We start from the raw sequence: 24,615 nt of genomic DNA on the forward strand, positions 1-24,615 counted from the left end.
TATAACCACCCCCCACTTTTTGGCCCAGTTACAATAGATCAGTAATAGTTTTTTGAAAGTAGATTAGATTCACTGTGTAGTCCTTCTTTAGATATGAGTAACAGAGAGTCAGGCATATAACACTAGATTGTACAATCTTGTGGTTTTAATTTTATATTAAGGTATCTTTATTGGAAAACAATACATAATTTGGTTAATTACTTTTTTTGTTCTCATAAATAATCTCAGAGCTAAGATAAAATGAAACATTAAATTGGTTATTTTTCAGAAGAAAAGGCTTAATTGTTTTTTAAATGCCTATTATTCTGTGAGCACTAAATGAATTTAATTTCTGGTAGCCACATTTCTTTATTGGTCTGCCCTCTGAAGCTCAAGGCCTCTGTGCTGTTTAGTCTCCTGAGTGCTTCTCTGAGGACTTGGAAATGGCCTTCTCAAACAGCTGCTTGATCTTAATTCACGAACTCAGAGTTCCTCCTTTTACCTAATGTCTTTTCTGTTTTTTACCTTGTCTGCTACAAAAGTCCAGCCTTTCTTCTTATGCATATTTTAAAGACACCTTACAAAAAATCATCATATCATGAAAGACTGAAAAAAGGAATTAAAATGAGGATTGAAAAAATGGAATTTGGGAGCAAGAAAGATGCTAAATGGTTGCTCCATTGTTTAAAGGTAGTTGAGGTAATGTTAAAAGTTGAGGATAATACAGGCCTACCTAACTCTTACTTTCTTCACTCTTGTCTATTTAAAAACAGAAATTAAAAAACTAAAAGACAGGATAAAGAATTAGGGATTGAGACGAGTAAGTGAAAGTAAGAGGACGTCCAACTAATTTAAATATATTCAAGTCTTTAGACCAGGAGGAAATAATCCATGAACTCAGAAATGTGTGTATGTAACCGCTATTAGTGATCTTTGAGAAATAATGATACAACAGAACATTGTTGAAAACTTGAGGGAGGTAAACATCTCAACTTTTATAATGGAAAATAAAATTTCAGATGAGAGACTTTGATGTTGATTGCCACAACTGTCAAGGCTGGATCTGTCTATGCCCATTTTCAAGGCTTGGCAGGTAAGTGGTGCTCTAAACCCATGCCAACTCCCAGAATTCTCTACCTCAGTGCAAATTCTGTACCTCAGTGTGCCTCTTGATTTCCATTTGCCCATGAGGGGAGCAAGGACTGCAACATATTAGAATGGATTATTAAACAAATAGCTTTAGGAATTTAGAAGAGTATCATCAGGAATCAGTAGAAGTTTAGTAATAACAAGTCATGCCAAAACAACTTCTTTTACTCTCTGAGGGGTTTACTAGTGGTGGAAGTATCGTATTTCATTAAGAAACCAGGGATGGGGGCAGCCTGGGTGGCTCAGTGGTTTATTTATTTTTTTATTTTTTTAAGATTTTATTTATTTATTCATTCATTAGAGACAGACACAGGCAGAGTGCTTCCTCGCAGGGAGCCCCATGCGGGACTCGATCCTGGGACCCCAGGATCATGCCCTGAGCCAAAGGCAGATGCTCAACCTCCTGAGCCACCCAGGCGTCCCCCGGCTCAGTGGTTTAGCGCCGCCATTGGCCCAGGGCGTGATCCTGGAGTCCTGGGATCGAGTCCCACATCGGGCTCCCTGCATGGAACCTGCTTCTCCCTCTGCCTGTGTCTCTGCCTCTCTCTCTCTCTCTCTCTGTGTCTTTCATGAATAAATAAATAAAATCTTTAAAAAGAAAAAAGAAAGAAACCGGGGATGGGGAATAGTAGAGCTGGTTAGGGATCTTAGCAATCACCTGGTTCAAATTCCTCATTTGTAAGTGAAATGGAAGACCAAAAGATTGAGTACATGTCACACAGTAAGTTTATGGCAGGTAGAGCGTGAAACAAATTCAAGTGTTCTAGTCCAGTCTCTTTCTAGAGCATTGGGACCTTCTCTTGACACCTTTGTTGCCAAGAGGAAGTAAGGACCAAATGAAGCACAGTTAGGTAGGTTTATAGTTAGTGCAATAGCTACATCCCACAAACGTTTAAGAGGTTTGTGTCATTTGAAGAGAGATCTGTAATGGTATACTTCAGGTCTCTGGCCTTGGCCCTCTCCCTGTCATGTTTTACAGTTCAATTATCAGGTTGGAAATGAAGACACAAAATCTTTTACTAAATGTTTACAGAAATGTCTTACTAAATTTTCACACAAAGCTGGAAGGAACAGCTAATATGGATGACAGAATCAAGATTCAAGTCTTTTGACAGACTGGAACAATACCTGAAAATAATAAGATGAAATTTAATAGGGGTAGGAGGAAAGTACTACAATTAATTTAAAAAAATCAACTGCTTTAATTCAAGACAGGGGGTAGTTTGTAGAAGTTTTAGTTGAATATGAGTACAATGTAGGCCAATAGTATCATTTAGCTGTCAAAAGGAGTAATTGCAATCTTACTCTCTCTTCCAAGCATTCTTGTGTTCTGATCAAGGGAGATAATTGTTCCCTGAATCAGCTGCATGTGGAAGATGGGGTAGACTTCTGATACCACATTTTAATAGGAATATTGACAACTGTAGTGTTTCAGAGAAAAGTGACAAGAGTATGAAGGGTCTGTTGTGAAGAAAACTAGATACATTTATTCTGAAAAGGAAAAGGCTTACAGATAATTTGTTAATGATAGCTATTTTTAAAACTCTTTATTCATTGTTTTTGTTTATTTTTAAAATTTGTTCAATAAAGGTTTCTTCAAAACCTTCTACATAGTGTCAGATATACAGAAATAAGTAGGATAAGATATCCACCCTTCAGAACCTTGTAATCTAATGCTATGTATCTAAAAGCAGGATCTTTGGGTGACCTGGGTGCCTGTTAAATAGCATAGAGTCCCAGGCTCCCCCTCAGACCTATTGAGTCAGCCTATGGCAGGAGGTCTAGAAAACTGAATTTTTAGGACCACACCTATTAACAACAAAATTGGATAAATATTATCGTGGAGATTTGTTCAACATGCTTAAGTAGCATATGGGATGGAGAGTCTATCTGTCTAATAATCTTCCATTTAGTAAAGGGAACACAGATATTCCTGGGTGTCCTAAAATTAGAACAAGTGAACAGACATGAAATGGGACCAGTTTTCGGCTCAGAATAATGAAGAGTTTTTAAAAATAGGGTGTTTTTGGTGATACCTGGGTGGCTCAGAGGTTGGGCGTCTGCCTTTGGCTCAGGTCACAATCCTGGGGTCCTGGGATCCAGTCCCACATCGGGCTCCCTGCGAGGAGCCTGCTTCTCTCTCTGTCTGTGTCTCTGCCTCTCTCTCTGTGTCTCTCAGGAATAAATAAATAAAATCTTTAAAAACAAAACAAAATAAAACAATAGGGTATTTTAAAACTGGAATAGGTTTCCTAGTGAACAGTGTATCTCTCATCCTGGAGATGATTAAGGAGGGAGCTTGACAAGCAATTGCCATGTGATTTGGGGAAAAATGTCATGCTTTCCATCCTATGACCCACCTTGGTACAAAGAGGGAAATTTCTAATATGACCCTAGCCCCTGCCACCTTTTTCTTGATCTGATTTCTTCTCCATATAGGAGAGACCAGTCTGCTTTGTTAGAGTCTGGGACATTTTGAGGTCATGTTTTCCTAGGGGCAAGTCAACATATAAAACTTTTTATCGGGCTAGTAATTACTATATGAGTCAGACATGTAGGCTTTTTATTCAGATGAGGGTGGGTCTCCAGGTTCTGCTCTGTAGGACCCCATGGCACATCTGAATGTGAAAATTCTAAAGAATATATTGAAGATGGAAAATAGAGTCCCAACTTGCATCGGGTATAAGCTGTATTCTCCAGCATAATTACTGGGACTCCTGCTTTGAGGATCTTTGAATGCTTTCCAAGCCATTAAGAAGTTGATACTTTGATCTCTATTTGGTTAGGAGTTCCATTATTGGATAGAGTTCTGAGGTGGAGAAGAGATGATTCATAGGCCCATGAATCCATAACACATTTTTTTTTCATTGAGTGGTGTAAGCAAACTAGCATTCGTGCTTTCCTGGCACCCAGACACCTAGTCTCTAGAGGTGGAAGTTTGGACTAAAATGACTCTGTTAACCTCTCAGAGTCTTAAAGGAGCTTGAATGCTCCAAGACTCCATTCATTTATAGACTCTTGCTGATGATACTTGAATGGTTTGTCCTTAAATCTGCTGATCAATAATACCCATCTGTCAAATGGCTGGACTTCAACCTTATCCTATTTCCTATGGCTTTAGGAATCCTCTAAAAAATGGTGGAGCCTCACATATCATTCAAGCTGTACCCTTCATTTATGTAACAAATTGTGGTATATGCTTTGCTGTGCTGTCCAGATCCTTCCTTGAGGACCAAAGCACTTATTCCCCAAGTTGGTGGGAGCTGGCAATGGATGGCTTGTAGTGAAGTCTCTCACCAGGAGCTGTCCTCTGATAAGTGTCACCTCACTCAAGTTATCAATTCCCACACAATTGATACAGTAGTATAAAGGCCCATCCCCTTGCCCCAGCTTGGGACAACCCTATAATGCCATCCCAACTCCAGAGCTCCTGTGGAATTGGCTGAAGATTTTAGTGTGATTTATCACAGATCAGTTTCTCCCTTTGTTCAGGATTGCTTTCATCTGTTCCCATAGATACAATCCCAGGAGGACCTGTATATAAATTGCTGTCTCAAAAGACTTCCTCCTAGGGAATTCAACCAGCAGCATAAGTATTTGCTGTCATATAATAAGTGTCAAGCAAGTGCTAAGTGTATGTAATATAGTGAGAAGAGGCTGCAATTCCATAGTTTATCTGTCCCAGCTACTGTCCTTCTATCCTACTCTGTGCTGCAATTGGGTTAAAACAGGTTGCCGCCTTCCCGGGTTCACCTTGCCACTGGTATTGATGGATTGATGGGGTGCTGCCACTGTACTCCTCATGACCCCTGTGTTGTTGGCTGTGTCTCACGACTGCCTGAGCCTGTGCCACCAGTCACCTTGGTGTGATTGGCACAGCTCTGCCATGCTGACTATGCTAGACCCCAGATGCCTTGGCAGAGTTGAAGACATATACTCAACCTCCACTTCCCTTGATGTGTCTGTTCTTTCTTTTGCTGTCCAATTGAAGCTTCTCTCCATCTCTGCCCATCTTTGTTCTCTTTGTTCTGTTTGTCTTTTGCTGGTTGAGAAAACCTGTTCTCTCCATTATAAGGGTCCCATGACTCAGTGCTGTAGCTCCCCAGTGGTAAGATCTTTCACTTTCATCATCCAGCCCTCTGTAGAGGTTGTCTTCTTGTCAGAAATGCAGATGCCTTTGAGTGATTGATTTCTTTTGTGTATTTGTTTTTATGTAGTTCCCTTCTGCCTTGGCTATATAGATCTCCCAGGGGGCTGGTTGGGGCTAGCTGGAGAGTGTTTTAAGGACATCCTTATATTGTACCCAGAATAACTGCTCTCTTTCTTACACTCAGTCCCTGATACTAAGTCTATTCCTCTCAAGACTCCGCCATACTTATGATAACTTTTCCTTCAGTGACCTGGTTGTCTCTCTTTTGAGCAAAGCTTCCCTCGGGACCTCCCCATTCTATCAGAAATGTCTGTATTTGTCTAGACCTCAATTATGGACACAGTTCAAGTTCTTTCCCATGGGGGTCCTGGGTCCCATACCAGTAAAAGGATGCAGCTAGATCCTTATCTGAGTGTCCACAAACATTCCATGACAGTTACTCTTAATAGCCTGGTGTACATAGATGACCTCTGGACAGGAGGGCGCCTAGTTCCACATGCGAGCGTTTCTGAATCTCATCCAGAATGCATTGCTACACACAACTCTGGGATTCCATGAAGTGATAATATGTGCTAGGAAGAGAACTGAACCTGCAGTTGGGAGATCTGGAGAGACTTGTTAAAGCCACTAACTCTCAATTATAAAGAGGGAATTCAACTAGATCATGTGTACCATCTCTTGCAGTTCTAACACTTACGATTATTTCTAGCCATTTGTGTCATCTTTCCACTCTTTATTACCATGACTTTAATTGGGTCTGGCATGAACTCCTCTGAGGGACGACATTTCCAAAACAGTTTACTGCTGGAATGCAGATGATACTTTTTCGGGGTTGACACATATGCATTTCTTTGTGTGACCTCTGGAACCCAGCACAGAATTTTCCATCACAGTCTGCCTGGGATTAATCAAGTGCTTCAGGAGAGGCCTTCCAGGATTGCTTCTTTGTAACAGATTCTTGGGTAGAAATCATGAGGCTCACCTTGTGCCCAGATAGTATTGAATCCTGGAAGGAACTCGGTTGGTTGGAGATATATATATATATATATATTTATTTATTTATTTTATGTGTTTGCTACCCTAATACTAAGTCCCTGGATTTAGCGTGAAACAAAAAGCAAGGGGTAATCATTAGTGGATTATATACTCGTGTAATAAGAAATTCAATGCCCAGGAACTGGTTTTACAGGGTCAAATGCTGTCAGTACATAATAGGGGTGTTTTATTTAACACAGAGCATAAAACCCAAAAGCAGAAGAATCACAAGGCTAGAAAGGACTGTGTGAAAATATCTCTTTTTTCTAAAAGGTAAATTAGCCTTAAGCCATATCAAATGGAAGATGATCAATGCAACCTATTTTAAAAACCAACAGAGAATCTATAACCCTCAGGAAGAAGAACTTTCTTTTCTTCTTTAAAATATTTCACTGTCTGGAAAGCCTTTCTGTCACTGCTACTTCCATTCAGGGGAGGTATTTAATCAGAGAACTAATTCAGTCACCTAAGCATTCAGCCTTCTTTAGTCTCTACTGTTCTTGGGTCTTACCAATTCTTTCTTTAAAATGCCACCCTAATCTGTTCGCTGTCATCGTCACACCTCCTTTGCTTTGGTTAGTTCTTTGTCCTTTCTTTCTTTCTTTCTTTCTTTCTTTCTTTCTTTCTTTCTTTCTTTCTTTTTCTTTCAGATTTTATTTATTGATTTGAGAGAGAGAGAGAGCATAAGAGGAGGGGAGGGGCAGAGGGAGAAGACTCCCCACTGAGCAGGGAGCCTAATGTGGAGCTCAGTACTGGGACCCTGAGATCATGACCTGAGCCGAAGGCAGACGCTTAATCAGCTGAGTCACCCAGGTGCCCTGTCCCTTGTCATTTCTAATCTGGATTGCTGTAATTGTCTCTTTGCTCAGTAAACTCCAGTTCAGTGGTGCAAGTAGAAAAACAGGACCCCGTGTAAGATCTGGTATTCCCAGGTTCTTCAGCACACTGCATAATTTCTCATTCTCTTGCAAACCTGGGGAAACTGACTAGCAACAGTCTGGCAGGCATGGATGGGCAAACTGGAAGAGGGAAAATTCATACAATGTTGGGTTTGAGTGTACCAAACTTGAGGAAAGATATCTTGGTCTCATGAATAACTTAGTTCCTGCATTCCTAGGATCTTCTGAAGACTTGAAAGGAGGGTGAGAAGTTAATTGGGGTCTGATCAGAGACTGTGACCCATCTTGTTTGCTCCTACACTAGCCAGGTGTTGCTGCTTCCTTTTCTTATATATTTCTCAGCATTTTGATTTAGGCCTGGGATAGAGCTCACACAGTCCCAATGTACTCCTCTATATCAGATGTATCAGTTTCCTTTTTCTACTACTACAGTCTCATGCTGCTTTAGCTCATCCTTCCATCCTTACTGCTAACTTGAATTTTTTCTCTAATATGCAAATATCATATACCTCCTCCCCCCCATCCTTTAGTGGCTCTTCACTGTTCTCAGGGTACCATCCAATTTTCTCATTGGAATAGATAAATATTTGTATTATCCAGTCTTTGCTTACCTTTCCTAATTTTCCTACATTATGCCTTCTTACCCTTGTACATGCTATCACCTCAGCCATACGTACCTGTTCACCCCATGTGACTTGGCTCATTCTAGCTCATTCCCTGAATGAATTTCCTCTACTGGAAAGTAATTTCTTTCTTTCTTTTTTTTTTTTAAGATTATATTTTTTTCATGAGAGACACAGAGAGAGGCAGAGACATAGGCAGAGGGAGAAGCAGGCTCCCTGCAGGGAGCCCGATGTGGGATTCGATCCCAGGACCCCGGGATCATGCCCTGAGCCAAAGGCAGATGCTTAACGACTGAGCCACCCAGGTGCCCCCCTAGCAAGTCATTTCTAATCCTTCTTCCTACTCTGAATTATCTTGATAAGGTTCTATTCTTTGTTCCTTTGAATCCCCATAGAACACCGTTCTTGTTTCTAACCTAGTACTCATCACACTGTATGATAGCTGTCTGCTGCATGATTACCCCTTCCACCTAGTTGGGAGCTTCTTGAGGACCAGCTCTCTGTTTCAGTCTCATAGCTCCTGCTATAGTGCCCAAATTGGCCCATAGTAAATGATCAATAAATGTGGGTTGGATAAATGAGCTTGCAGGGCTCCCTAACGATGGTAATCTACAGATTTTTAAAAAATTGAGTATATAGTTTAGACAATCTCTAAAGTCCTTCTTAGCTCTTAGATACACAATTTTATGACATATTGGGACTTGAGATAAAATTCTCAGATAGTCTGCTTCTACATAATAACACATTTTTTTTGTTTGGGTATTAAATTTGATGATTTTGATCTTTTTCATGGTTCAGAGCGTGAATCCTATTTTCAAAAGGTTCTTCTTAATTCGATTATTTTTCTGACAGAAATAATTTAGTTCCATTATCTTTGTTCAAGCAACTGGATCAGATTTATTACTCGGTGACTTTATTCTGCATATCTAACTGCCTATCAATGTACCTGTGTTGTCAATGTATCTGATATGGAATAGGGAATAAGTGTGGTTTGAAAAGGCTTAGACAGAGCTACTCCAAAGAGTGAAGTAGATCTAGGGTAAAGGGTCTGGAGTCAGAAGCCAGATGATTAGTCTGACAGTGTCATAGATATGTGTGTCCCATGTTACAATCTGGCAGTAGAATAAAGCTGGGCAGAGAATCAGAAATCAGGAGGATACAGATTCCCCCAGGATAAGGCAAAGCAAGACTGACAACCTAAGGGTTTGGCAGGTAGAGAGAAGAACTCAGGAAAGGTCAGGGCTAAGAAGCCAGGCCAAAGCAGAAGGGAGAACAGGTTCAGAAAAGAGAACACTGATTCTGAGTTAGAATCTGATCCAGCCAGAAGATTCTTTTTTTATTTTTTAGATTTTGTTTATTCACGAGAGACACAGAGAGAGAAAGAGAGAGAGAGAGAGAGGCAGAGACACAGGCAGAGCGAGAAGCAGGCTCCATGCAGGGAGCCTAACGTGGGACCCTATCCTGGGCAGAAGGCGGCGCCAAACTGCTGAGCCCCCCCGGGCTGCCCCCAGCCAGAAGATTCTTGATGCTCCTCATTATAGCAGATAGTAATGCCTAATTCAATCTAGGTCTGTAGGATGGGGTATTTGTGTGTGGCTAGAGGCAATCTGATGGTAGCAGAGAGGAGCAACAATTGATGATTGGAACCTTGTGACATTTATTATGGCACTTTTACTTATTTTCAGTTTCTTTATAAGCATATCTAATGTCTCCTGTTACACAGTGAACTCCTTGAGAGCAGGAACCATCTCCCCCCACTCCCCTTATTCCTCAGACTCTATTTCACTTAGTGTTGTGCTTTGCATATATCTGGTATTCAGTAGTATATAATGAATTAAATTACAACAGTTAGGGATTATGTTATTAATGCTCCTTGGAGAATAGTGAGTGGTTCAAGTGACTCCCAGAATGTTCATTTAAGCCATCTGTGGATTCAGTCATTTTTAATGCCAATTATTGCTTTTTTTCTGGGTAATTGAGTGTTTGAGGTCAGAGTGATCCTGGAAAATAAATAATTCTCTGAAGAGATGCATGAGATCTTTAACAAGTCAAAGAAAAAGTAAGTTTTCTTGGGTCACGATACGTCTCAGAATGCCTGCCTATTGAGTGAAAATATCAGATTATTTGCTCACAAATGGATCAATGGCTGGCACCAGTGGAATAGCTTAAGATTCAAATATAACTCAATGTCTCATAACTAAAGAAGAACCAAGTGTTAAAAATGTTATAAAAATTCAGAAATTCAATACAGCGAAGCAGTTTATGATACTTTTTTGGCAAAACATCCTCTGCCTTCATGACTGTACACCTCTTCAGCCAGAAGGATACTCTAGAAGGTACAGCCATATTGGAAATACCAAGTTTTCAGAATCTTATATAATATGATCTTATGAGTCAATATCAAATTTAACCCTGTCAGATGAATAGGAGAGCCTCACAAGGGATGGCTCAGTCTGATTTTTTTTCTGAACCTATCAAAATGGTTGGATTCAAACATTCTCCTACTGGTTGGTCCTCCTAATTGTTTTTAGTTTTTTTTTTTTTTTTTTTCTCCTTGCTAAGCAGTAAAAATGGTCCAACTCTAGGGTCAACATGATGGCCCTATATAGAGAATAAGTTTGATGTTAAGAATACAGCTTTAATTCTGTGAGCTTGACACAAAAACTGAATCCATTTTGTTCTAGTTCTTGATAATTTCCCCATAAATAATTTTCACCTGCTGGATTTTGCTGATTACCCATCACCCTATCTCATGTTAGAGAAAATTCCAGATGGATCTGGAATCCAAAGTCTTGAATTGGAGTCTCAGTTCCATCATTTATTAGTTATGTGAATGTGGGTAATTACCAGAGGCTTAGTTTTCTTACTTGTAAAATGAGAATAAAAACTCCCTCAGTGAATTAGATGTCAGGATGTTTTGAGAGCACTGTTATCCTTACCTAACTTTATGCTTTATTTATTTATAAATGAAAACCCTTGGAAAGTTTAATTCCTCTAATGACTTTTTACCTGCAACTTTTAAAAGACAAATAAAAAATAAAATCATCACCATCACCATCATCAACATCATAGTACAAAAATATACAGGAAAATATCAGGCTAAGAGAAAGACCCTCCATTGCTTGAAAGAACAGATAAACCAGTGGTGCTTTTTTTGCTATGCAGAATTGATTCAGTAGAAAACTATCTACTTTGGTATGATTTCTGTCTTAAAATAGAATCCTATTAGGGATCTACATTGGAAAAAAAACATGGAAAATTGGGCCTGTTTCACATATTCTGTGGGGCTTCCTACTGGTTTTGGGATCTATGGGATCTGGGGATAATACCAAAAGACTTAGGGTTTCAGTAATCAACATTTTAAAAATGGGGTTCCAAATTTCTGCTCTCTGGTTTTGTTTTGTTTTTAGCATCTACATGGAGGAGGGGAAGATATGCAGGGGAAAGCTATGAGAGGATTACAGATCTTTAAAAACCCTGTGATCAAAACATCCTCTTTACATAGTCTGTTGATTAGGGATTAATTGTAGGTGGGTGCTATGATATTATGGATAATAACCTGGCCTGGGGTCAAGAGACTGGGGTCTGTTATCCAGTGATATCCTATGCAACACTGAAAAGCATTTAAACACAATTTTTCACTGCCTGTTTTAGGTGCTTCACATAACGCAAGGAACTTTCTAACCCAAAGAGGGATTATTTTAATGTTCTTTACCCATATTATTCATACCATTATGTGTCACCCCAGATTCACCAGGGTACAACAATAAAAATTGCAATAATGATTGTTGCTAATGCCACTATTAATTATTCATGTTAGTGTCATCCACTAAAGTCATTCTAGAATTCCCCAGGTAGATTTAGGCACTTTCTCTTCCATACTACTATCTCATTACCTCTTCCTTTTTCCCTTCTTTCTTCAGTGTTGTTGTACCTCTTTGTTATCTTGTCTCTTCCACTAAAATATAAGCTTCTCCAGGGCCTGTGCCTCTTATCTGTGTGAATACCCTGGCACTTTTTAGCACCGTCTCTGGGTACAAAGCAGATAGATATTCAATGATGTTACTGAATGAAAGAATGAATTTGATTATCTTAACTGTAGCTCTTTAGACCATATGGCTTTTCAAATAATTTCTCACTGGATATTTAGCCACATTCTGCCTTTAGGTACTTAGGCATTATTCCACTGGAGGGTGGGTGGACATTATACATCTGTTTATGTTTAAAGAAAGGGATTCCAGTTGAATGTCATTTTACAGACTCTCAGATCTGGCTTTTTGTTTTTGTTTTGTTTTGTTTTTTAAGAATTTATTTCTCTTTTTTTGAAGGAACTCATTGTCTTCATGACTTGACCCACCCAGCCTCAACTCTCCTTTTGCTTGCATATGTATGATGCAGCACCATTTTGGGGCAGAATTTTATAAAGAGGAAGACACTCAATCCATTCAGGAGACAGGTAAAAGAAGAACTCATATGTTACTTTGGTTTCTGCTATTTTTTTTCTCTTCTCATTAAGATTTGTTACGATAGTTTGTGTGAAGGAATCTGAAGGCTGAATTTGTCACCATGGGATACCCAAATGGTTGTGGGTAGGGGGAGAGGTTGGATGTGAGGATTTGAGGAAAGAATTTGGATCCAGGACCAGCATTAGTTCATTTGCCAACTGATCAAATGTCCCTTTGGTTCCCTGAATTTATCCATGAAATTTGTATCTTGGAAAAACTGTATTTGATGTTGGCAGGACACAAATTTTATGTTTATGAGAGTTGAGTTTTTAGCATCTTGTGTTCTCTTTTCTCAAGTACTCCATGTGTTCTGAATAATCTTACCTTCTTCCCAATCCACAGTAGTGAAGAAATGCTGTTTGGGGTGTGGAAAGATCAAAAAACATTAGCTTCAGATCTTGTCTAATTTTTTTTCCATTGGCCAGGGACAATGCCAGATTTCCCATCTATTCTGGATATAGACAAGCCAGTAACATCCACATTAATCTAGATTATGTTGACTTCATGATGTTCTGACAACATGTAATATTCTGTGTCTTGTTTAATCGTGCAATAGATGATGGACACTTCTCACTGAGTCATTCACTCACCATATTCCAAGTATGGAACATTTGATCATGCTTTTCTCCCTCTTTGCAGATGACATGATACTGTACATAGAAAACCCAAAAGACACCACCCCAAGATTGCCAGAACTCATACAGCAATTCAGCAATGTGGCAGGATACAAAATCAATGCCTAGAAATCAGTGGCATTTCTATACGCTAACAATGAAACTGAAGAAAGAGAAATTAAGGAGTCAATCCCATTTACAATTGCACCCAAAAGCATAAGATACCTAGGAATAAACCAAATCAAAGAGATAAAGGATCTATACCCTAAAAACTACAGAACACTTCTGAAAGAAATTGAGGAAGACACAAAGAGATGGAAAAATATTCCATGCTCATGAATTGGAAGAATTAATATTGTGAAAATGTCTATGCTACCCAGGGCAATTTACCCGTTCAATGCAATCCCTATCAAAATACCATGGGGGCAGCCTGGGTGGCTCAGCAGTTTAATGCCGCCTTCAGCCCCGGGCGTGATCCTGGAGTCCCAGGATCGAGTCCCACATTGGGCTCTCTGCATGGAGCCTGCTTATCCTTCTGTCTGTGCCTCTGCCTCTCTTTCTCTCTCTGTGTCTCTCACGAATAAATAAATAAATCTTAAAAAAATACCATAGACTTTCTTCAGAGAGTTGGAACAAATCATCTTAAGATTTGTGTGGAATCAGAAAAGACCCTGAATAGCCAGGGGAATATTGAAAAAGAAAACCAGAGCTGGGGGCATCACAATGCCGGATTTCAAGTTGTACTACAAAGCTGTGGTCATCAAAACAGTGTGGTACTGGCACAAAAACAGACACATAGATCAATGGAACAGAATAGAGAACCCAGAAATGGGCCCTCAACACTATGGTCACCTAATATTCGACAAAGCAAGAAAGACTATCCATTGGAAAAAGGACAGTTTCTTTAATAAATGGTGCTGGGAAAATTGGAGAGCCACATGTAGAAGAATGAAACTAGACCACTCTCTTACACCATACAAAAAGATAAACTCAAAATGGATGAAAGATCTAAATGTGGGACAAGAATCCATCAAAGTCCTGGAGGAGAACACAGGCAACACCCTTTTTGAACTTGGCCACAGCAACTTCTTGCAAGATACATCTATGAAGGCAAGGGAAACAAAAGCACAAATGAACTATTGGGACTTAAAAAGCTTCTGCACAGGGATCCCTGGGTGGCGCAGCGGTTTGGCGCCTGCCTTTGGCCCAGGGCGCGATCCGGGAGACCCGGAATCGAATCCCATATCAGGCTCCCGGTGCATGGAGCCTGCTTCTCCCTCTGCCTATGTCTCTGCCTCTCTCTCTCTGTGACTATCATAAATAAATAAAAAAAAAAAATTAAAAAAAAAAAAAAAAGCTTCTGCACAGCAAGAGAAACTGTCAACAAAACTAAAAGACAACCTACAGAATGCTTTTAATATTTATATGGAGTCATGGATATACATGGGAGAGAAAATCACACCAGGAGAAAATAAAAAGGCTACACTTGGAGAATACTACAGTGTGAAGGAATGAACTCTCTTAAGTAGGAAGAACATTTAAGACCAACTCAGATGACTGAGCGAACATATTTAAGGTTCACTGTGGTGCAGGGGTAGTTGAGATTCATTTAATTATATACAGATGTTTATTAGCTAACTGTCTGCCTAGCACTGTGCTGGGTGCTGGGGTATATACTTTATTCCCTAATGGAACTTAAGAGAAATAGTAAACAAGTGAGTGTGAGTGTGAAGAGCGTCATGAAATACATGGCCCATGGACCCATGGGGAGAATATGGGAGATGCATAACAGAAGAGCTAACCTCAGCCATGGGGGTCAGGATGATCTCTTTGTGGAAGTGATGTTTACACTGAGGCCTGAAAGGTGAGTAGGACTTGGCCATGGTTTGAGGGTAGTTCATGTGTGTGTGTGTGTGTGTGTGTGTGTAAGTACAGGAGAATGGTCTTGGAGAGGGCTTTTTAGATAGCATGTGTAGGGGGTACAGATTACATGAGGCAAGAATGAGAATGGTGTGTTTGAGGAACTAAAAAATCCAATTTAGCTGGAATATGGGGTGGGGGTGGGTGAGGTAAGGTTAGACAGGTAGAATGATGCATGTATTCATTTGAAGTCGGGAAGGATTTTCCACTGACTAGGAAATAATCCCCAGTCACAGATGTGACAAGAAAGGAGTCTTGTACCTGAAAACAAGTCAAGGGAGTATTGAGTATGGGGGCAGGACAAGGGCAATTGATGCAAAGGAAATGGAATCATATAGTTGGAAGATTTCAACGAATGTTTTCATTGCTTTAAGGTGTCAGAAAGGGCTGTGAGAAGCCTTGAGTAAGTACTCAAGGGCTGTTTTATTGGGATAGGTATTTTGCATATTCATGGAAACTAGACAGTGGGCTCTCTGAGGGAAGAACCCAGTCTTTTTGCTCCCTTATAAAGCCCCCAAGCTTACCAAGTTTTAGCTCATTGTTGGCTTTCAATAAATATTTGTTAAGTTTACAAATGAAAAAAAATGAATGAGTAAGAGGATGAATGATTATGTCAAAAATTATCTTGGTTGTGCCTTTGCCAGATTTGCTTTGCCATTCCTCCGGGTTGCTTGGAGACCTCTGAAAGCTTTTTAAGTAGCTCTGCTCTGATGCTTAGTTCTAGAACTGATATCATAGGGCAGCTTTGAACTTCCCAGGTCTGTTTCTGTCCTGACCTCAGTCCTTGGAACATACTTTGTTCCAGTTGTGGAATAATAAAAAGCTCTGTGGTTCACAGATTTAACTTGTTATCCAAAAGATGGATCCCTTGTAACTTCTTTAATTTTGTTTCCAGGGTGACCTTTTTAATCCCATAGATCATCTTAATTATAAAGGCTCGGTTTTTCAAGGAGACCATGACAGTTTAACTCATCATGGTGATGAGAACTAACATTTTTGAAAACTCACAGTTTTCAGTGCACCAGCTTACATTGCTTTATTTCATCTCGGTATTATTACTATCTCTTTTGTACTGATGGGAAAACTTAAGTTCAAAGGTAATTTGCTTAAGATTTCAAACTAGCAAGCCATGAAGACAACACAGACACCTTATTCTTTTGGACATTTTTCCCCACTAGTTTTTCAGCAGGCATCTAATTAGTACCTCAGGCAGCTTATACCTGAATCTTTCATTTCTTTGTTTGCAGCTATCAGAGGCAACAGTGAGCGATGCTAGAACTAATTCTCAAGATTATAGCTTTATGTTTTATATCTGGAGATGTAATACTTTAAAGGAATGAGCACATCTATAATGGTATAATGTCAGTTGTTATGGAAAACTTATCAAAGCACTGTTCTTGTGTAGGAAGGCCTTTTCATGTTCCTCAAATTTTATGAGAATATAATATAATGGAAAAATACCAAAGAGGAGCTAGAAACCCATGGCAACCCACTTAACTCACTGTCTAAATCTTTTTCTCTGTAAAACAAACCTATTATTGTTTTTCCATTGAATCACAGGGCTTTTCTGAGTATCACATGCTAAGGTTTTTCTGAAAGTACATTGTAAACAGTATATTACAATGTATGTATGTATACCATATATGTGTGTGTGTGTGTGTGTGTGTGTATATATATATATATAGTACAATGTATACCTTATAGCTGTGTAAGTGTGAGTATACATAAAAATGCATCAGCTTACCTTTACCAAAAATAAAGAGTTCAGTGCAGAAGTATCAGTAAGATGATCTCCAATGTCCCTGTTGCCTAGTTGGTCAAATTACCTGAACTGTTCCTCTCTCCATTCCCATATATGGCTAATCATGCATGATCCCCATAACTTTCAGGCACAATGTATGGAAAAATTAGAACACAAGTTAGACAAGTCTTTGAGGAAGGCTGTGCTATAGAATTATGACTAGTTCTTTCAGGTTCTGTTTGGTGTACACAACATATGTTTCTGCAACATCAGAGTTTTAAGGAAACCTTTCCATTCTCCTTCCATGATGAGTGGCCACCAGAAAGGGAAATAGGGTAGATGTTCTGGAAGGTGGAAGTCATGGGAAAGGATGGGAAGTACAAGGACACAGGAAGGTGGCACTTAGGGAATAATTTGGTTTTCCTACAAGCCAAGATAGTAGAGTAAAATGAATAGAGCAGAAGAGACAAAACAAAAATATACCTAGTTCAGATGTAGGAATTCTATAGGAGAGGAGGTTGGAATAAGAAGGGAAATGCTGCCAGAAACTGAGTTGACAAAGGGCCTTGACAGAGAGGACAAGTAGTTTAAATTGTTTTCGGAAGGCAGTGAGGAGCCAGGGAAGGGGCTAATTCAATTAGCATAATGTAATAATAGTATAATAAGCATAATAGAATGTCCTTATGGTAAAGGGTGGAGATCAGCAAGTGTTAAGTGTAGCATATTCTTATAAAGCTCCAATTTGGTATTATTATTTTATAAAAATAAAAAACTTGTTATTTCTCTTCTTCCCTCTCTCTTTGAGTAAACCTCTTTGAAGAAGAAAACTCACAAATATACTACCATGATGGAATTTAGAAAAACTAGAAGCATGGAGCTAGATCGAAAGTCCTCTAGTAGGTGGGCTTTTTACAGCTTAATGTGAAAGGAAATAATGATACCCTTATAACTTTGCAACTTTGATCAGTCTAAGGGTGTTTTCTTGATGCCTTTTTACCCCTTGTCCATAGGAAAGCCAATCAAAGTTGTAAGGAAAGGGGTTTGGGAATGGCTTAATCTAAAGGCCAGGACTTCCTACAGCCCTGGAACTCCATACACTGTGGAGCTCTTGTCTAGACTCCTCTAGAAGCCTTCCTTGTTGGGTCCTATGTGTGCATGCTGGTTCCCACCTCAGTGCTCTGCCTCTCTTTTCTGGGAAGGAGAACCATGCAGGCGGCACCTTGCTGAGGCCATATGTGAGCTCCCCTAGCCTCCCCCCTCCCTTCTGTGGTGGTGAGACCTTCAGAAGAATGCTGAGGTCTGGGGTCTCCACCCTGAGGTACCCAGCAGTAACTTCAAGGAGCTAATGAGTAAAGTACAGTAACAGGAATAAATCCCAATGAGCTTATTAAAAAACTGAACCACAACTTTGGCAAGGGCAGGAACCATTGTCTGGAACTTGTTTGCCGATTTGTAGAGTGTTGCATGCCTTCAGTGCATCCTCCACCCACCCTTTCAGAACAGACAGATTAGCAACAAAAGATAGATTTTCAAAGCTCCACACAGCTGTGATTTACACTCCACTTCGGAGATCATTAGAATGGCTGCTCATTGGGATTGTAAAGGGTTCCAGCCAATCTCTGTTCCAGTGGACCTCCTGGGACTTTTGCTGTGGTGTGTGTGGAGAGCGGAAGCACTCTGATCCAGCCTCCATCTCTTTTGCAAAGGCTTCTTTGTAATTTCTTTGGGCTTTATGAAACTATTTCTTGACCCCCACCACCTACAAAAGCAAGAAACTCTTTTGTCATGGGAATCTATATCACCAACAGCATAGAATTGCCTCCAAATTGCCTTTTTAAGGGATCCCTGGGTGGCGCAGCGGTTTGGCGCCTGCCTTTGGCCCAGGGCGCGATCCTGGAGACCCGGGATCGAATCCCACATCGGGCTCCTGGTGCATGGAGCCTGCTTCTTCCTCTGCCTGTGTCTCTGCCTCTCTCTCTCTCTCTCTCTGTGACTATCATAAATAAATAAAAATTAAAAAAAAAAAAACAAAAAAACAAATTGCCTTTTTAAAAAAATTCTCCCTGAGGAAGATCCTGTTTTCAGAGCATCTATAGGGCTTAAAGTACTTTTGAGAATATCAGGGAATTCATATCCTTTAAGGGTATGTATCCTCGGTGGGGGTAGGCTGCAGTTTTGTCATCTCTAAGTGGTTAGTTCTAGTCCAGTTCCATGTTAATGAGGCCAGTGTTGGAAGGTGGAAATCCCAGGTAAAAAAATACACAGGAGAAAGTCACAAGTGAAGATACTCTTTTGGAGAAGTGTTTGGTGGTGTTTACTGAGGCTGAACATGTGCCCACACTATGGCCCAGAAGTTGTACTTCCAGGTATGTACCCAGCAGAAAGATATACAAGATACCCAGTAGAAGAATGTTCATAGCAGTGTTATTCATAATAGCCAAATCCTGGAAGCTACACAAATGTCCATTGACAATGGAAAGAATAAATTATGACATTTTTACACAATGGAATTATATATAGCAATTGGAATAAATGATCTACAACTAAATGCAAAAACATGGGTAAATCTCAACAAATACTGTTGAGTAAAAGAAGCCAAGTACAAAAGAACACACACTGTGTGATTTCAGTTTTGTAAAGTACAAAACCAAGCTAAACTAATCAATGGTGTTAGAAGTCAAGAGAGTTTCTATTCTTAGGGGGTGTGTGGTAAGCTGAGGAGAATGTGAAGGGGGGGCTCCTAGGGTGGTGATTTAACATGTTCAGTTTATTGAGTGGTATTTGCACTTTTCTGCATACGTCCTTTCGTAAAACACGAAAGGAATCATGGAGCTGGGTTAGTTTCATTCTGTTATGTGATGACATTGTTAAAGTCCAACCTTAAAAGGCACCTAGGAAAGGTATTATTATTGGTTGCAAGAAAGAATGGAATTGGGAGGTCAATTCCCTGCAAATCTATCAAAATGAACAAACAAACCAACTAAATCCTAAAACCAAAGGTTTTTGAAATCCCTGTTGATTGGTATCATCACCTCACACCATCTCTGGTTTATAGACCTTTTGCCTGTGTATAATCAGAGCACTTTAGGCATGTATGCTCCAGTGACCCAATGACCCAACGGAAAAGACCACGTGTCAAAGGCAAGTGTTTGCCCAACACAGCATCACGTGAACCCAGGTAACAGCATCTGTTCCCTGCAGCAAGAGGCTTTTTGCCTGAATTTGGTGATCTCCATATATCATTTCTGTCATCACTACTGGTAAAACCAAATTCTCATTCTTTCTTGAAATCCAGAACACTTTCCCTGGAATTGCCACTGCAAATTCACTCGAATTTGCCTAATAGAAGAAATGAGACTAAAAAACTTTAGTGTTAGTTTTTTCCACACCTACACTGAACAATAAGGAGTTCTTCCAGCATGGCAAACATCTCTTTGGACCACTCCAGAATGTACATAAAATCTATATTGTTGCCACTTTTACAAGGTCTTGGGATGGACTTTGATTTGTGTGTGTCCAACCTAGGATTGTTGTATGGAACATGTCCCTGTGTTATAATTCCTTTTTTTTTCCTTTTTAAAAAAGGCTCCCCACTCAGTGTGGAGCCTGACACAGGGCTTGGACTTATGACTTTCGATCAAGATCTGAGCTGAGATCAGATTAAACACTTAACTGACTGAGCCACCTAGATTGTCCTGTTATACTTACTTCTAAATCAATATTTACTGACTGTCTACAATGCTAGAGACACCAAGGGAGTCAGAACACTTGGGCAACCATTCCCGTTTCTGTCCATAGATAACTATTTAACCTTTGTGTCTTCTCTATCATGGTAGTGAAATTAGAGGAACAAATATATTTTCAATTATAAAATAGCAATCAGAAGCATGGATTTCGAGATGTATAAACCAGAGTTTGAATCCTGGCTCAGATATTTAATTGCTATATGATATGATCTTGGCAAATCCCCTAATTTCTTTAAACTTTGGTTAAAGTAGGAATAGCAGTTATAGCTACCTCATGGATTTTTTTTGGTTGGTTGGTTTTGTTTTTTTTTGTTTTGCTTTTGTTTGTTTGTTAAGGATTAGATGTTATTAGACAACAATTCTGTCTTGCCCTAAATTGAACTCATAGCTGGATTCAGAGGAGCCAGAAGCTATTTCTTATAGCACTTCTGGTAGACATGACAGCATTCCTTCCAGAGCTCAGGTCCCTTCTGCTGGTTCATTGTGGCCTATGTGCTTTGCTTCTAATGACTCCATCTCCACCAGAGGACTGTCCTTGGCTTTCTAGAACTGCTTAGCCTGAACTACACTTAGCCAGTGGTGGATTTATTGGAGTATGAAAGCCCAGATTTCTGGTCTTGAGAAGGGCAGTCTCTGTTGTTGTAATTTGTGCTCCTGATCTCTCTGTGGGACTAGAACTGAGGCTTGGACTTTTCTTGGTCTTGCTCTTGCTTGATTACTACTGATTACCTGTTTTAAGTGACTTACCCTACTTCCTTACCAATTTCTCCTGAGAACACTTTCTTAATAAGTTTCTTGGATGTGAATCCTCATTTCAGAGTCTGCTTCTGAGAACCTGAGCTAAGATGGTTCTTTTTGCTACATACAAACTACAGTAAAAATTTCCCTGGGCAGTAGCTGGACTTGAGAACAGATACAGCTGTTAGATGCAGAGGTAGTTGAGAGTGGCTGCCTATTTTTCTGTAAAACAATTTCCAAATGAGATCAGTGGTTTACAAAAACAATATTCTAACAGTGCCACACATTGTTCCATTCAACAAATGATTATTGAGTTAGTATCATATGTCAGTCCCTATACAAACTAAGCTGTGCCTGGGCATCTGACCTACAGAAAATGGGGAAAAGTAGATATTTTTTGTTCTAAGACACTACATTTTAGGATAATTTGTTATACAGCAAGAGATAACTAATGCAAAGAGCAAAAAGGTCAATTTGGTTGGAAGGAAGTGAGTCGTAGGAAAGGAGGCCAAAGAAGTAGTGTCATTATGGTGGACCCAGACCTCATCCTTTAAGACTGAATCAATAGGTCTAGGGGTACCTGGGTGACTCAGTTAAGCATCTGCCTTTGGCTCATGTCATAATCTCAGGGTCCTGGGGAGTCAGGGTCCCTACGCAGTGGGGATTCTGCTTTTCCATCTCCTTCTGCCCCTCACCCCACTTGTGTGCACATGCTCTCTGTTTCTCAAATAAATAAATAAAATCTTCTTAAAAAAAAAAAACAAAGACTAAATCAGTAGGTCTGATTCAATAGGGCTGGGGTCTGGGGATCTCCAGGATTTAAAAATCTTAAAAGGTGATGCTTTTCATGGTTGAATACCTCGTAAGTTCCCCTGCTTATTAAAACTGCCACCTACTAGTCTGGAATGGTCTGCCTCTTTCTTCTGTCACCCTCTGTGTTTGGGGACAGTTTTGTATCCTATTCGGGGAACTCCTGAGGTTACAAACCAACAAGCAGTAATTTTCTTATAGCCCAGTGCCACACACTGGGTTGAGTTCTTTACATAATTATCTTTTAAAATATTATAACTCTAAAAAGTACATATTAGTCCCCATCGTGCAGAAAAAGAAACTGTGGCTGAAAGTGGTTAAATGAGCCAAGATTTCATAGTAAGTGGCAGAGTCAGGATGGGAATCAGGTCTGTCGGCCTCTAAAACTCCAAACCACAACCCTAGACTTTTTCTTTCTTTCTTTTTTTTTTCTAGGCTTTTTTTTTTCTAATTTAAAGATTTTATTTATTTATTCATGAGAGACAGAGGCACAGAGACACAGACAGAGGGAGAGGGAGAAGCAGGCTTCATGCAGGGAGCCCGATGTGGGACCTGATCCGGGTCTCCAGGATCACGCCCTGGGCTAAAGGCAGTGCTAAACCACTGACCCACCCGGGCTGCCCAACTTTTTCTTATAAGAGGTGTCAAGTCATTGTGAAGGTTGGCAGAATTAACTCTTAGGTTTTCTATCCATATGACAGAAGAATGATGACCCATTTCTGAGACTGATGTCCTAGCTTGTTAAATCCCAATTTAACAGAATCTGATGCAGACACTGTTGTTTCCTATTCTCTCCACTTTAAGTGCAATCTCGTGCAACCTAGCCCTGATTGTTACTCCTAGTATTCTTTCATTCATTCATTCATTTGTTCCTTCATTCAATGTTTGTTCGTTTGTTCACTCACCCGCTCATTCAAATTCAATAAATATTTATTTAGTGTCCACTATATAAAGGCACTTGACTAGATACTATAGCCCCAAAGATGAAGGGCCACAGGCCCACCCTCAAGGATTTATCTTCTGGTAGGAGGAGAAGGTGAGTGCAGTGGATTTTCACAAGTGGATAGTTAACCTTTGTACGGTTTGTCTGCCTTGCATCTGTTCTCCCTTCTTCTGATAGCACTTCAGTTTCTCTTTGTGGAACTAAGCCCATGTATGGGCTTTCCCTCTTAGCCCATGTATGTGGGTTGGCGTGGATCCACTGGTGGGCAGGCAAAAGATAGAGGTATGGCCAAGCAGAGCCTCCTAAACTCTGGTCACATCAGTTGTTTGAGGATGAGGTGTGTTTCAGACAAGGGCATGGAAGCTCATCCAGACTGATGAAGCTCTAAGAGAGAAAGCACTTTTTTCCCCCCCCTGCTTGGGTTGCTGGGAAAGTAAGCTTCAGCTGGGGACCTACTACTAGAGAAATGTCTGATATGGAAGCCAACTCAGAGAGAGTAAAGAGATGGATGAAAAGACAAAGTCCTTATAATGTTGTTTGAACATTTACTACATAATTATTATTGACTTAAATTGCTTTCAGGCGGGGTTCTGCTAATTGCTTTATAAAGGGACATGCCATAAAGGACTAGTTTCATGCCATAGGCCCAGAGGAGGAAGTGGAATAGAATTTCATAGCCTTTCAAGGTAACAGAAATGACTTCGAGCTTATTCTGCAATTTGTTTGGATTAACAAATGCCCATCAACTGGTAAGTCAAATTTGAGAACAAGAGTAAAGAGGATTTGTTCTACCAAATATGGAAACATTAAATCATAGTAGTAAAAACAATATAGTATGAGAAAAAGAATAGGAAAAGAAATCCATGTAATAGAACAAAGAATTAAAAATAGACCCATGTTTATTTGGAAATGTGGTATATGGTAGATGTGGCACCACAGATATGTATGCCATTGGTTTGTTTAACATATGGTGTTAAGGAAATGAGGTTAGTGTATGGAGAAAAATTAAGACAGATTTCTATATGATACTAAAGATTAGTCTTCCAGAAGAATTAAAGACCTAAATGCCAGTGGAACTATATAAAGCTAATGGGAAAGAGTATCTTTGTGGGTTTGGAGTGAAAGAGGCCCTTGCTAATCAGACCACCAAAAACACAATTCATAAGGTAAAACAGTTGGTGCATTTCACTACAACTAAATTAGAGGATTTCTCTTCAATGTAATCACTATAGTTCATGTTAATAGATTGTTAATAGGCTAATAGAGAAGATATTTGCATTAAAAACAATAATAAGGGATTGAAATCTAGGTAAGAAAAGGAATTCTTATAATTCAACAAGGTAGATTGGGGAACTCAATGGAATACATTCAAAAAATAGGAATAGGCATTTCACACAAGGAGGGAATCTGAATGGCTAACAGGTATATGAAAATTTGCTCAAACTAGGAAATAAGGGATATGCAAACTGAAATAACAATGAAATACTATTTTATATCCCCAGAGTAGCAAAAATGGACAGTATTGGTGGGGATCTGGAGACATTAGAACTCGTATGTAGTACTGGTGAAATGTATGTTGGTGTAATCATTCTGGAGAACAATTGTGCAGTATGTAGCTAAAGTGATGTTTGTGGGTATACCTTATGACCCAGGAACCTCAGGCCTCAGTAGATCTCATAGAGTAATTCCTGTACACTAATGAAAGGGGGGGGCATATGCAAGGATATTCATTAGAGCATTCATTAGAGGCAGAGAATGGGGGT

General features: G+C 39.7%; 2 long non-coding RNA genes across 4 annotated transcripts in view; both read left to right on the plus strand.

Moving 5' to 3' along the window:
• The window catches only part of LOC144316188 (uncharacterized), a 64,661-nt gene extending 50,363 nt beyond the window's left edge, over positions 1 to 14,298 (plus strand). The window contains exons 1-3 of one of the 2 annotated variants that reach the window (XR_013382037.1): positions 9,004 to 9,894; positions 12,164 to 12,291; positions 12,980 to 14,298. This is a non-coding gene — a long non-coding RNA (uncharacterized LOC144316188). Of the gene's footprint in view, positions 1 to 9,003; positions 9,895 to 12,163; positions 12,292 to 12,979 lie in introns of those variants that run through there. The other variant, XR_013382036.1, reaches the window with a different exon arrangement.
• Positions 14,299 to 14,311: 13 nt separating this feature from the next.
• LOC144316187 (uncharacterized) overlaps positions 14,312 to 24,615 on the plus strand; it is a 118,532-nt gene continuing 108,228 nt past the window's right edge. For both annotated transcript variants that reach the window (XR_013382029.1, XR_013382031.1), the window contains exon 1: positions 14,312 to 14,818. This is a non-coding gene — a long non-coding RNA (uncharacterized LOC144316187). The remainder of the gene's footprint in view (positions 14,819 to 24,615) is intronic.

The sequence above is a fragment of the Canis aureus genome, chromosome 6 (genome assembly GCF_053574225.1).
Source record: "Canis aureus isolate CA01 chromosome 6, VMU_Caureus_v.1.0, whole genome shotgun sequence".
In the NCBI taxonomy this organism is placed as follows: Eukaryota; Metazoa; Chordata; class Mammalia; order Carnivora; family Canidae; genus Canis; species Canis aureus.